Raw genomic sequence first — 14,034 nt, 5'->3', positions numbered from 1 at the left:
GTACAATTCGCCATTGTAGAGGGCGTAGGTCTTGGCTCGGCGTGCGAGCCGTCGCGCTTCAGTCCTGTCGTCAGGGAGATCCCCTTAATCAAGCCAACCGAGGAACAGGACCCGCCAATCCACGTCCTAATCTGTCTGCAGAGGCTCGGCGTTGACCTCCATGACCTCGGGCTCGGTCGAGGGGGTCTCGGCAGCAGAGGGGGCGTCTGGCTTTGCCATGGGCTCCACAGGTGGGCCCTCCTCTGTTGTCGAGGTGCAGCCGATGGAAGGTTTGTGGAGGTCCCTGGTGAAGACGTTCGGAGGGACCGGGGCTCGTGCCGAGGCCATCTTTGCCAGCTCGTCGGCGGCCTCGTTGTATTTCCGCGTGACGTGATTTAGTTCGAGACCGTCGAACTTGTCTTCTAGGCATCGTACCATCTTGCAGTAAGCCTCCATTTTGGGGTCGAGGCAGTTTGACTCCTTCATCACTTGATCTATGATGAGCCTCGAGTCACCTCGGACATCGAGGCGCCGTGCCCCAAGCTCGATGGCGACTTGCAAGCCATTGATGAGGGCCTCGTATTCAGCCACGTTGTTGGAGGCGGTGAAGTGGAGCCGCACCAAGTAGCGCATGTGTACTCTGAGGGGCGAAATGAAAAGCAGGCCCACGCCTGCCCCGGTCTTCATCAGGGATCCATCGAAGTACAGGGTCCAGCACTCCATCTAAATTTGAGCAGGCGACAGTTGGGTATCTGTCCATTCAGCCACGAAATCAGCCAAGACCTGAGACTTGATCGCTTTTTGAGGCGCAAAGGTCAAGGTTTCCCCCATAAGCTTGACAGCCCACTTGGCTATCCTGCCCGAGGCCTCCCGGTTATGAACTATCTCGCCCAGGGGGAAGGATGATACCACAGTCACGGGGTGCGACTCGAAGTAGTGGCATAGTTTGCGCCGGGCCAGGACCACGGCGTAGACCAGCTTCTGGATGTGGGGGTAGCGTGCTTTGGTTTTGGAGAGCACCTCGCTGATGAAATAAATAGGTCGTTGGGTGGGCAGAGTATGCCCTTCTTCCTGTCTCTCTACCACTACAGCTGCGCTAACCACTTGGGTCGTTACGGCGACGTAGAGTAAGAGGGCCTCGTCCATGGCTGGGGGTATCAGGATGGGAGGATTGGTGAGCAGCCTCTTGAGTCCATCGAGGGCTTCCTCGGCCTCGGGGGTCCAAGAAAAACGCTCGGACTTTCTCAAGAGTTGGTACAGAGGCAAGCCTTTTTCGCCAAGGCGTGAGATGAAGCGGCTCAGGGCCGCAAGGCATCCCATGACCCTTTGTACTCCCTTGAGGTCTCTGATTGGTCCCATGCTGGTTATGGCCAAGACCTTCTCTGGGTTGGCTTCAATGCCGCATTCCGAGACTATGAATCCCAAGAGCATGCCTTGGGGGACCCCGAACACACACTTCTCGGGATTGAGCTTGATGCCCTTCTCCCTAAGGCATTTGAAGGTTATCCTTAAGTCATCGACGAGACCCTCGGCCTTCCTGGTCTTGACCACGATGTCGTCTATGTAGGCCTCGACGGTCCGCCCAATGTTGTCGCCAAAGACCTGTGTCATGCATCGTTGGTACGTGGCACCTGCATTTCTGAGGCCGAAGGGCATCGTGACGTAGCAGTACATGCCGAATGGTGTGATGAAAGAAGTCGCGAGCTGGTCGGATTCTTTCATCTTGATCTGATGATAACCAGAATACGCATCGAGGAAAGACAGGGTCTCGCACCCTGTGGTGGAGTCAACAATTTGATCGATTCGAGGTAATGGGAAGGGGACCTTTGGACAGGCTTTGTTCAAACCGGTGTAGTCTACACACATTCTCCATTTCCCATTTTTCTTCTTGACCAACATGGGGTTAGCCAACCACTCTAGGTGGGACACTTCCTTGATGAACCCGGCCGCCAAGAGTTTCTGTATCTCCTCACCGATGGCCCTACGCTTTTCCTCATCGAAGCGGCGTAGGCGTTGTCTCGCGGGTCTAGATCCGGCCCGGATGTCCAGGGCGTGCTCGGTGACCTCCCTTGGTATGCCCGGTATGTCCGAGGGACTCCATGCGAATATGTCGGCGTTCGTGCAGAGAAAGTCGATGAGCACGGCTTCCTATTTGATGTCGAGGGAGGCGCTGATCCTTAGCGCTCGGTCATCGGGGCAGGCGGGGTCGACCGGGATGAGTTTGATGGTTTCCGCGGGCTCGAACGCCCCCGTGCGATGCTTGGAGTCAGGTACCTCGCCACTGAGTTGGTCGAGGTGGGCGATGAGGGTCTCGGCCTCTGCAAGAGCCTCGGCGTATTCGATGCATTCGACGTCGTAGTCGTACGCATGTTCGTATGTGGACTCGACCATGATGACACCGCTAGGGCTCAGCATTTTGAGCTTGAGGTAGGTGTAGTTGGGCACTGCCATGAACTTGGCGTAGCACGGCCGCCCCAGGATGGCGTGGTAGGCTCCCCTGAACCCGACTACCTCGAAGGTGAGGACTTCCTTGCGGTAGTTGGAGGGGGTGCCGAAGCACACAGGAAGGTCGATGCGCCCGAGGGGTCGCATGTGCTTCCCTAGCATGATGCCGTGGAAGGGTGCGACGTCGCCTCGGAGCCTCGACCGGTCGATCTCCAAGAGCTGCAGGGTGTTGGCGTAGAGGATGTTGAGGCCGCTGCCTCCGTCCATCAACACTTTGGAGAGTCGGGTGTTGCCAATGATCGGGTCGACGACCAGTGGGTACTGCCCGGGATTCGGAATATGGTTAGGGTGGTCATCTCGATCGAAGGTGATCGCCTCTTGAGACCAGTCAAGGTACTAGGGGGTGGCCACCTTGACCGAGAAGACTTCTCGGTGTTCCCTCTTGCGCTGCCATGCCGTAAGGCAGGCCGAGGGCCCACCGAAGATCATGAAGGCATTGCGTACCTTGGGGAACCCATCGTCCTTGTCTTTGTCCCGGCCGCTGGCGCCCTTCTGCTTGGCGTCATCGTCGGGGAGCCCGAGCTTGGCGTAGTAACGCCGCAGCATGGTGCAATCCTCAACAGCGTGCTTGACCGGGCTCTAGTGGTAAGGGTAGGGTTTCTTGAGCATGTCATCGAAGGGCCTGGGGCCTTTGAAACCTCGGGGGTTCTTGCGTTCTGCGGCTACGACCAGATCAGCCTCCAGGACCTCCTGCTTCCCCAGGTGCCCCTTTTTCTTTCTCTTAGGGAGGTGGGAGGCTGAGGCCTCGGGGGCCTCGTCCCTCCGCTTACCCTTGGTGTCGGTGTCGGGGAAGATGGCTCCGACAGCCTCTTCACCCGAGGCGAAGCTGGTGGCGATGTCGAGAAGCGCGGTAGCAGAGCGTGGCACATTTCGACCTAACTCTCGGACCAAGTCCCGACAAGTGGTGCCAGAGAGGAAAGCTTGGACGATCTCCGAATCGCCGACGCTGGGCAACTCGGTGCACTGTTTGGAGAAGCGCCGGATGAAGTCTCGGAGAGACTCGTCTGGCTCGATAGTTCTTAAGGTCCTAGGAGTTCCTAGGGCGCACGTATGTGCCCTGGAAGTTCTCGACAAAGATCCTAACCAAGTCGCGCCAGTCGTGGATTTGCGAGGGAGGAAGGTGCTCGAGCCAGGCTCGCGCCGAGTCCGATAGGAGCAAGGGGAGATTGCGGATGATGAGTAGGTCATCGTCTGCGCCACCTAGCTGGTAGGCCTAGTGGTAATCGGCAAGCTAGAGCTCCGGGTTGGTCTCGCCGCTGTACCTTGCGAGATTGGCCGGCTGCCAGAACCGGGTGGGAAAAAGAGCAGCGCGGATGGCCTTGCTAAAGACCTGAGGGCCTGGCGGTTCAGGGGAAGGACTGCGGTCCTCCCCACTATCGTAGCGACTGCCCCAGTGTGGGTGGTAGCCCCGAGCGGGCCCCTCGTTGTCGTGGCGTCGTCGCCTGCTGACCACCTCATGGTCTCCCTGCACCTCGTGTCGATTGCCGAGGCGGTCTAGAAGCATGGGGACCCTGTGGGCTATTGGCGCTCGGTCAGGCTCGAGGCGAGCCGGGGCTTCCCTCTCGTGCCGAGGCAGCGCCGTGGGTAGGTTTGAGGCGCCCCCGTGCCATCGGGAGGCGGAACTCTTGGCCTGCTGAACCGCAGCGGTCTCTAGGAGATCGCGGAGCTCGCCGCGGACCAGCATTGCCGTAGCCGCGACGTTCTGGCTAGCGCAATTGAAGACTGGGGGTTGCTCACTCCCTTCGTCGTCGTGGATGCGGTGATGCACATCGCGGGCCCTCCGTCGGGCTCCCCCGCCTTCACCGCGGCCTCGCTGTTCTTGTTTGAGAGTGTCTCGAAGCTGCTGCAGAAAGAGTTGGTCTTGTTCAACCTTGGCCTGGAGCTCTCGGAGCTGCTCTAGGTCTGGGCGCTGAGGTCGTGCAAGAGCAACGTTCTCATTTCGTATGGCCGGCAGGGCAATGCGTGGGGGCGTGGCGGTGCCCGCCCCTGGGCGAAGCGGGGAGCAGCTACCTGCTGCCTCGTCCTCTTCGCCTGCCCTCGGCATCCCGAGCCCAACGTGGAAACACTTGCGAGTGGGATCGTAAGTGCCTTCGTCGTCAGAGTTGGAGTAACCAAAGCAGTAGTCGCTTGCGACCAAGAACTGGCGCAAAGCCCTAGAGTCATGGAGCCCGGAGAAATCCACTCCGGGCCATGCCGCGTCCTCATCCGAGGAGTCGGTGTGGGTGCTTAGGTCGAGACCAAAGCACTGGCAGCGCTCTAAGGGATCCTTGTGAGCGACAGCGTATGCGTAGGCGTAAGAAGCGGCGGCATTTCTCAACCCAAAGGGGTATGGGGATGGTGCCGTCGCCAGATTCTGCTCCACCGAGGTCGGTTCTTCAGGGAGTGGGGGAGCGGAGCTTGACGACTGGGCATCGCCGCGAGCCACCGGCGATTTTCCTTTGTCCAAGCTCAGGCCAGACAGGTCCCTAGCTAGGGACCCCGTACCAACAGCTGGTCATAGGATATCGGCGGGGAGTGGCATGCCGCCCCGGGTTCGCGTAGCGTCGGGGTGGCCTTGCTCATGTCGTGCCTGGCAAGCGCGGCGAGAGCGGCCGCCCGGGCGCCGCCTACGCCTAGGCTGCCGGTGCGTAACTTCATCATCGGACGGTGGGGCTCGAGGAGTGAGGAGTACCATGTCGTACTCATGCCCTAGAGACATGAACTCTAGGCTCCCGAACCAAACCACGGTGCCGAGACGCAATGGTCGTACGGGGTCTGCCATCCGGCACCTGCTGGGATGATGAAACTGACACGCAGAGGCCCCTACCTGGCATGCCAACTATCGGTGTTTTGAACCAGGGGTCCTCAACCGACCAGTAAATGTGAACTGCGTGCTCCCGAACTGGATGGTGATGCAAAGAGACATAAGGTTTATACTGGTTCAGGCAATCGATGCCCTACGTCCAGTCTGAGGGATTGATCTTGTATTCCTTGCACCGAAGTGCTTGTAGTAGGGGGTTACAAGCTGGGTGAGAGAGGGAGCTGATCCTAGGTCTCGGCGAGGTGTCGTGTGGGCCGTCTGAGACGTTGCTCTCAAGTGGCGGGAGTGTGGGCGTGTCTGTGTGTTACCAGGTATTCTCCCCCTCTAAGTGGCCCAAGTCCTCTCCTTTTATAGTTGAAGGGAGGACAGGGACAGTACATGTATTACTATGCGGCGTCATGCCAACAGGGGCGGCATGTCCAAACCCTGTGGCCTGTTCCTGTGGCGGCGTGATGGTATGTCCGAACCCTGTGACCTGTTCCGGTGGCGGCATGGTCGTCCCATCAGATCCTGTGCGTCGTGGGAGCCCCGGGAATGCCTCGGAGTGGACGCGGCGGCGAACGTGCAAGCCACTGTGGACGGGCTGTGCGCGAGGCCGAGACTTGGTCGGTGCCGAGGCTTGTACTGCGGTGGGGGGGTCTCGGCAGGCTCGAGCCCCAAGATCGCTGGGGCCCTGGTGTATAGTGCCGAGGCCTTGAGCGGGCGGCCGATCATGGGTATAGCGTTTGGACACAGTGGCCGGTAATCCCCGTCGTACCCTGTCCCAGCCGGTATGGCGCTGATCGTGGAAACAGCGGTAGGACACAGTGGCCGGTAATCCCTGCCGTGCCCTGTCCTAGCCGGTATGGCGCTGATGCGACCTCGGGTCATGTCGGCCGTCCTGTGGCGTTGAGCCACCGTCTGGCTGAGATTGCGGGAGTGGTTGAAGCATTAATGAGACATGACATGCTGTCGGGAAGGTCGGCCGAGGTGGGGGGGGGGGGCAACGGACCGCGGATGAGCCAGCCTCGAGCGACACGGAGAATGAGGCCTCGCGCGAGATAGAGATCAGGCTCCTTGCTGAGGCCTCGGGCGAGAGGCCTCGCGTGATACGGAGAACGCACCTCCTGCCGAGGCCTCGGGCGAGAGGCCTCGGGTGAGGCGGAGACGGCGTTCCCTGCCGAGGCCTTCCCTGGGGAGCCTCGCACGAAGCGGAGTTTGCGTTAGGATGCCGAGACCTCCTGCTCGAGGCTCGAGGTGAGGAGGGGGAGGACTCAGTGGGCTCGGTCATGGTGGGTGAGGGGCCCATGACTTACCTTCTAGCTGGCGCCGACCCATTTGATGTTTTGCTTGGGGTACCCTATTCTAAGGTACCCAACAATAAGCAAGACCCTAGAAGCACAAGAGAAGACCCAAGATATCAAGCAAAGTCCAAGCACAAAGATGGGAACCAAGCCGGACGTAAAACTGTGAAAAACAAGCTTGGCAGATGCGACCGGATGCACCCTTCGTAAGGACCAGATGCGTCCGATGGGCAGTCCAAGATAGCAGCAAGCGTCAGTAGGCAACCGGATGCTAAAGAAGAAACATGATCGAACACAACGACAACACTATTCATCATCATGGCAACACCATCAGCGTGATCGAACATGGCAGATGAATGACTGGACACACCAGGCAGCAGTGTTCGATCAGTTCCAGAAAGGTTCTAGAGAGGCGCAAACGTGACCGGACACGTCTGGTGGCAAGTGACCGAACTCAGCGCCATATCCGATCAACACATCAGCTTCAATGGTTGGGAAGACTGGACGTGTTCGGTGTGGACAGGACCAGCGTCCGTTTACTAGCAGATTGTTGGGTCTTGGCGTCCAACGGCTAGTTCTCACTTGTGGGGCTGTAAATAACTCCCCAACCGGCCATTTGAAGTGTGGAGAGCTGAGAAAATATACCAAGGGTGTTGATACACCATTTTAGTGATCTCCACTTGTATAGTGCTTAGTGATTCATTAGGTGATTAGCGTAGGTGCTTTACGAAGTGCTTAGGTTGATTAGACCACCGCTTATACGCTTGCTCTAGGTTTAGGCTTAATGTTTAGTGAGGTTTGCACACCTCTTATTACTCGGCGCTTGTGTGGATCATTGTTGTACATCGGAGGAGCTTGTAGTCTTGCAAGATCATACTAACCATATTTATGGTGTGGCCGTCACCGTGTACCAAAGAGAACAAGGCCCGCAGCGGTTCGGTCGGAAGCTTGATAGTGAAGTACTGCGGGGAGCATTCTGAGAGAGGCTTGCCAGAAGGCATACCAGAGACCCACTTGCACGTGGAGAAGGACCGAGGCTATCCATGGAGTTACCTGACCAAGGGCTTGACCCTTGCGTGGGATTCCTTGCGAGGGGCTCTAATGAGGACTAGGGGAAAGTTTGAGCGCTTCTCGTTACCTCGGTAAAAATACCAAAGTCATCGATGGGAGTTTGCATCTCTACCTCATCTTTACCTTCCACATTTACATTGCTACCTTGGTTGATTGCTTTACTTTTCTAGCTTAGTTAATAGGTGATTAGAACCTAGGTTGTATAACTTTTTTGCGGTAGAGATAGCAACACACCTAGTAAAATTGTAGTTGCACATCTAGATAGATTACTTTCTTGCATGGGTTTTGACTAGGTGGAATTAGAGGCCATAGTTTAGAGTAAATTTTTAAGTTGCCTAATTCACCCCCTCTCTTAGGCGTCACGGTCACTTACAAGTGGTATCAAAGCCGGTTGGCTCAATTTAGATCTCTGGCTTCACCGCCGTTGAGCTGATGCTATTTAGAGTGGTTGGAATGGATACCTCTAGGCCTCCACACTTTGATGGCACTAACTTCCTCTACTATAAAGCTAAAATGGCTTGTCATCTTGAGGTGGTAGATTTGAGTGTTTGAAGAGTTACTCATGACGGGATGAAACCCATTAAGAATCCCGATAAACCCACAAAGAGTGAAGAAAAAGAAATTCATTTCAATGCTAGAACTAAAAATTGCTTGTTTGAATCTTTTAGCATGGACGTGTTTAACCAAGTGTTCACTTTAAATACAGCACATGAAATTTGGTTAAAATTATAAGAGCTCCATGACGACACAAGTAATGTTCATGAGTAAAAACATTGCCTAGCTTAATAAAGTTATGATTCTTTTGAAATGAATGATGATGAGCTTGTTCGTGATATGTATTCTTGCTTGAATCTAATTATCAATAAGCTCAATTCTATAGGATTAACAAAACTAGGTGATGCGGACATCATGAGGAAGATCATCTCCGTGCTACCACAAAAGAAATATGCAAGCATCATCACCATCCTTCACAACATGGAGGACTTGAACATCATAACACCGGCCATAGTCATTGGCAAGATAGTGGCATTTGAGATGTCACATAAGATGGGTCATGAAGAAGCCTCTTCATCAAGCAAAGGCAAAGCTCTCACTTGTAGTGAGCACAAGAAGATGAAGGGCAAGCAAGTTGAGATAAGCTCAAGCCCAAGCCCCTCAAGTGAAGAAGAAGAAGAAGAAGAAGAAGATGATGATCAATCTTCCTCCTCCACCTCTGACCTTGATGAAGAATCAATTAAACTTATCAACAAGGTGGAGAAGATGATCCAAAGGCTCAATGTCAAGGGTGTGCTCATCCAAATTCAAGATTTCATTTTCACCAATCAAAAAAATAAGCAAAGAAAGAAATGATGCTATGGATGCGAAGAATTAGGGCACCTTGTGGAAGTTTGTCCAAATAAGCCCACACCCAAGACAAAGAAGAAGGCGTGCAAGGACAAAGCCCTCACATCAATAAGGTCATGGGATGATTCTTTAAATGAAGAAGAAGACCATCACAAGAGGCGATGGTACAAGCACTCATCATCAAGCACTTCACGAGTGTGCCTTATGGCACGAGGTAACAAAAAGTCTATCCCTAGTGATAGTGACAATAATAGTGATAGTGATGATGAGCTACCTTCTTATGAGCAACTTGTGCAAAAAAATCTTAAATATGCTAAAAGTTACACTAGTCAACAAAAGAAGCTAAAAATATTATAAGAAAAGCTAGATAGTTCACAAGAAGCATATAAAACCTTGCTTGAACAATATGAGACATTTGCTAATCTTAATATTGAACTATCTACTAAAATTGAGTAACTTGAGGCTAGTGCAACAACAAATGCATGCACAATCAATGATGAGCAACTTATAAAGAAAAATAAAAAAATTAAAAGAAAAGTTAGCTAGCTCACAAGATGCATATAAAAGTTTACTTGCTAAAATAGAAATCATGTGCAAACATTATGATGAGCTAATAAATAAAATTGCTAATTTTGAAGCCGTCGATACTACCCACACCGAGGCACCTAAAAAAAATCAATTTTTGACATGCCTAAAAAGGATGCCCCTACTTCTTGCAATGATTTATGTTTAGACTCACCCTTGTGCAACCAAGTTTGTGTTGAGAAAGTTGTTGTAGATACATGCACACAAGAGGTCGCAATGGAGAATGAGCAACTCAAGTAAGAAGTGGCTCGCCTTACCAAGGACTTAACTTAAGTAAAAGGCAAAACGGAGCAAGCCCAACTTCATCAAGATAACATCGTCAAGGGAGTGAAGAAGCTTGATGAAGGACAAACCATGGTTTGATATGTATGCCACAAGGAAGGCCACAAGTCCTATGAGTACAAGGTGAAGAATGGGGGAGGAGCTAAGAAGAAACAGAAAAACAAAAAGGAAACAAGCAAGCTCTCCAACACCTACATCAATAAGGTGGACAAAAAGGCCTCCACACCTTATCTGTTGAAGAAGAAAAAATGACAAGGTGGTGGCCATCAAGGTGAATAAGCAGGCCAACAATGGGGCCAAATGCATTTGGGTGCCAAAGAAGATCATTTTCAACATGAAGAGCACCAAGAAGGTTTGGATCCTGAAGGGAAAGTGAGAAGTTTGATGGACTTTGGGAATTTGGAGACTTGGCATAATTTGGGTGCATTTCATAGGGTGCATCATGATGGTCAAGGTAATTGCCAAGTGGGTTAGTGAATACTATAGACCCAAATTCCCTTCACATGTTAGGTAACGAGATTAATTTCTTGCAATCTCAACTATCATCTAGTTCCTTTTTGTGCCTAGGTTTACATTTGTATGTTTAATCTTTTGTCATACATACACTAGGTATATCTTATGGTAGGTTTACTCAGTATCACTCTTACCCTTGGAGCAAACCTACATGGTTTAAATTGCTTAGGAGTATGGCACATAGCTTGTTTTACAATTGTTTATCTAATATATGCCAAAGTCTAAATTATAGATAATTTCCCTCGATTATCACTTTTGAAAATGATTCTCACACTCATGCGATATCATCTTTTAAGTGGTATCTTTAATTCTAAAATCAATGTGCATATCTCCTATAAGTATGCATGTCTCCTATAAGTATTCCATGCTTGTATGCACAAATTTAGGGAGAGGTTATTCTATAAGTTGGATGCTTTGAGACTAACACTATTTCAAGCTTATCATGTGTGTAGTAGTCTTATTGCATGGAAAATTGAGTCCCCGGAGATAAGCATCAAACTTCAAATAATCACCACCTATTGCAAGTGGTGTCAATCAAATTGATTTCCACACGTGGTATTTCTATTGATATCATCATGTTGATTTCACTTTGGTATTTATATGCTTTCTCTATGCATTATATAGATTAAACTCACTTGAGCATTAATTTGTTAATTATGCATATATTTCATCCTCCATAATATGTATGCATATATTTAGGGAAAGCTTAGTCTATGTAATGTGAGAGTCAAATTTTGTGATATATTTCACTCCACATACAAAGGATCACAAAGTTTGACCCTCCCTTGTGCTACTAATGTCTTCCTTTTCGGTGTTTGATTCCAAAGGAAGAGAATTTATAGAACCAAAAACAAGTCCGATCATAATAATTTATAAGAGGTAATGGTCCGAGAAAGGGAGTATACTGAATTATGGAGTTAGAGGGAGGCTTAAATCCATAATGCCACATGGGGACATTTGCAAGGGCAAGATAAGTTTCCAAAGATGTTTACACGTGGTATCCTTTAGCATCATATAACCTTGCCCGTTGCATTAGATTCTAGCAACTAGATAGTTTTTAAATTTCAAAATTTTTATTATTTGTTTGCTTTGGTCGTGTTGTCATCAATCACCAAAAATAGAGAGTTGTAAGGAAAATGGACCCTAAGCCCATTTATTTTGGATTTTGGTGTTTGATGACCAATACAACCAAATTGGACTAATGAATTTGCAAGTAATTATTTTGTAGTTCAATAGGGTGCAAGACGTGACTTAGATGATGGCGACATGATGATCCGACGATCAACACTATAAGCAAGATCCTAGAAGCACAAGAGAAGACCCAAGATATCAAACAAAATCCAAGCACGAAGATGAGAACCAAGCCGGACGCAAAACCAAGAAAAAATAAGCTTGGCAGAGGCGACCGGACGCGCCCTTCGTAAGGACCAGACACGTCCAATGGACAGTCCAAGATAGCGGCAAGTGTCAGTAGGCAACCGAACGCTGAAGAAGAAACATGACCAGACACGACAATGGCACTGTTCATCATCATGGCAACACCTTCAGCGTGATCGGACACGACAGATGGATGACTGGACGCACCAGGCAGCAGCATCCGATCGATTCCAGAAAGGTTCTAGAGAGGCGCAGACGTGACCGGATGCGTCCGGTGGCAAGTGACCGGACTCAGCGCCAAGTCCGATCAACGCGCCAGCTTCAACGGTCGGAAAGACCGGACACGTCTGGTGTGGACTTGACCAGCGTTCGATCACTAGCAGATTGTTGGATCTTGGCGTCCAACGGCTAGTTCTCACTTGTGGGGCTATAAATAACCCCCCAACCGGCCATTTGAAGTGTGGAGAGCTGAGAAAACATAACAAGGATATTGATACACCATTTTAGTGATCTCCATTTGCATAATGCTTAGTGATTTATTAGGTGATTAGCGTAGGTGCTTTGCAAAGTGCTTAGGTTGATTAGACCACTGCTTATGCGCTTGCTTTAGGTTTAGGCCAAGTGTTTAGTGAGGTTTGCACACATCTTATTACTCGGTGCTTGTGCGCATCATTGTTGTACATCAGAGAGGCTTGTAGTCTTGTAAGATCATACCAATCACGTTTGTGGTATGACCGTCACCGTGTATCGAAGGGAACAAGACCCACAGCGGTTCAGCTGGAAGCTTGATAGTGAAGACGGCGGGGAGCGTTCTAGGAGAGGCTTACCGAAAGGCACACCGGAGACCCACTTGCACGTGAGGAAGGACCGATGCTATCCACGGAGTTACCTAACCGGGAGCTTAGCCCTTGCGAGAGATTCCTTGAGAGGGGCTCCAACGAGGACTAGGGAAAAGCTTGAACGCTTCTCGATACCTCGATAAAAATATCAGAGTCATCGACGGAAATTTACATCTCTACCTCATCTTTACCTTCCGCATTTACATTGCTATATTGGTTGATTGCTTTATTTTCCTAGCTTAGTTGATAGGCTAGTTGATAGTATTGGAACATAGGTTGCATAACTCTTTTGCGGTAGAGATAGCAACACACCTAGTAAAACTGTAGTTGCACATCTAGATAGATTACTTTCTTGCATAGGTTTTGACTAGGTGGAATTAGATGCCATAGTTTAGAGTAGATTTTTAAGTTGCCTAATTCACTCTCTATCTTAGACGTCACGGTCGCTTACACCTAGGACTCCATCACTTGTGTTATGATCCCGAATATATCTTCCGCAAAAAAAAAGAATATATCTAAGATATGAAATTAAGAATTTTGCATAATCCATCGTTAATTAAGAAAAATCTTAATTAAGAGAATCAACCATTGTTAAAATGCAATTTATGAAAAAATTACCAAATTAACAATGTTGACAAAGTACAAATGTACTAATAATGCTAAAGTCATAGACTACAAATAGAAAACTTACTAAGCACAAAGTGCTATAGTTGCATAGTGGCATAATTTATGCAAAATCCCATAGGATCAAAGCAAAAAAAAAAATCCAATTCCTATGTTAGCCTCACTAGCAAATATGGTTTCGCTGCCATTTTACCTTTTCGACATCCATCCTTAATTAACTATCAATAATGAATAGTATCCGATTTTTTTGCAACTAAAATTAATTGCTAAACAACAAAACCGACAAACTACATATGTTTAGACATGTATAATTTTGTGCTCTGAACAATGTATGGGATTAAAAATTCTTCCATACAGATACTGTTAAAGTTCATGACTAAAACAGAAATTTATAGACACATAAATCATGTCTAAATATTTATATAGTAAATTCACCCGCAATATAAAATATCATGATGCACTTTCTAAAGACTCATAAGTCTTAAAAAAACATCTATTTACACATTTAAATAATGTGCATCATAATTCGTTTAAACTCAGGTCTAAAACAAGCATTTATTCCACAAATAAATGCAATGTATTGCAGTGGTGATACTAAAATCCGAAGGCTAAAACATATAGGACTAAAATATACTATCAATATATGCATTTAGAATCATTATGTAATTCACATAAAGTATAAGGGTTTATGTGCAATTTGCACAGCCTTATCCTCTCCCACGGCCACGTACAGCGGTACAGGTGCGGCTTCTCTCGAAACCGTCTGTTCGGATTCAGGGCCAGCCGCCGCCGCCGTTCCGTGTAAGGCATCGAGGCCTGCCCTCCGGGCCAG

Source organism: Miscanthus floridulus, chromosome 7 (assembly GCF_019320115.1).
Source record: "Miscanthus floridulus cultivar M001 chromosome 7, ASM1932011v1, whole genome shotgun sequence".
Taxonomy (NCBI): domain Eukaryota; kingdom Viridiplantae; phylum Streptophyta; class Magnoliopsida; order Poales; family Poaceae; genus Miscanthus; species Miscanthus floridulus.
The sequence above is the reverse complement of the archived record's forward strand: the minus strand, read 5'-3'. Positions refer to the sequence as shown.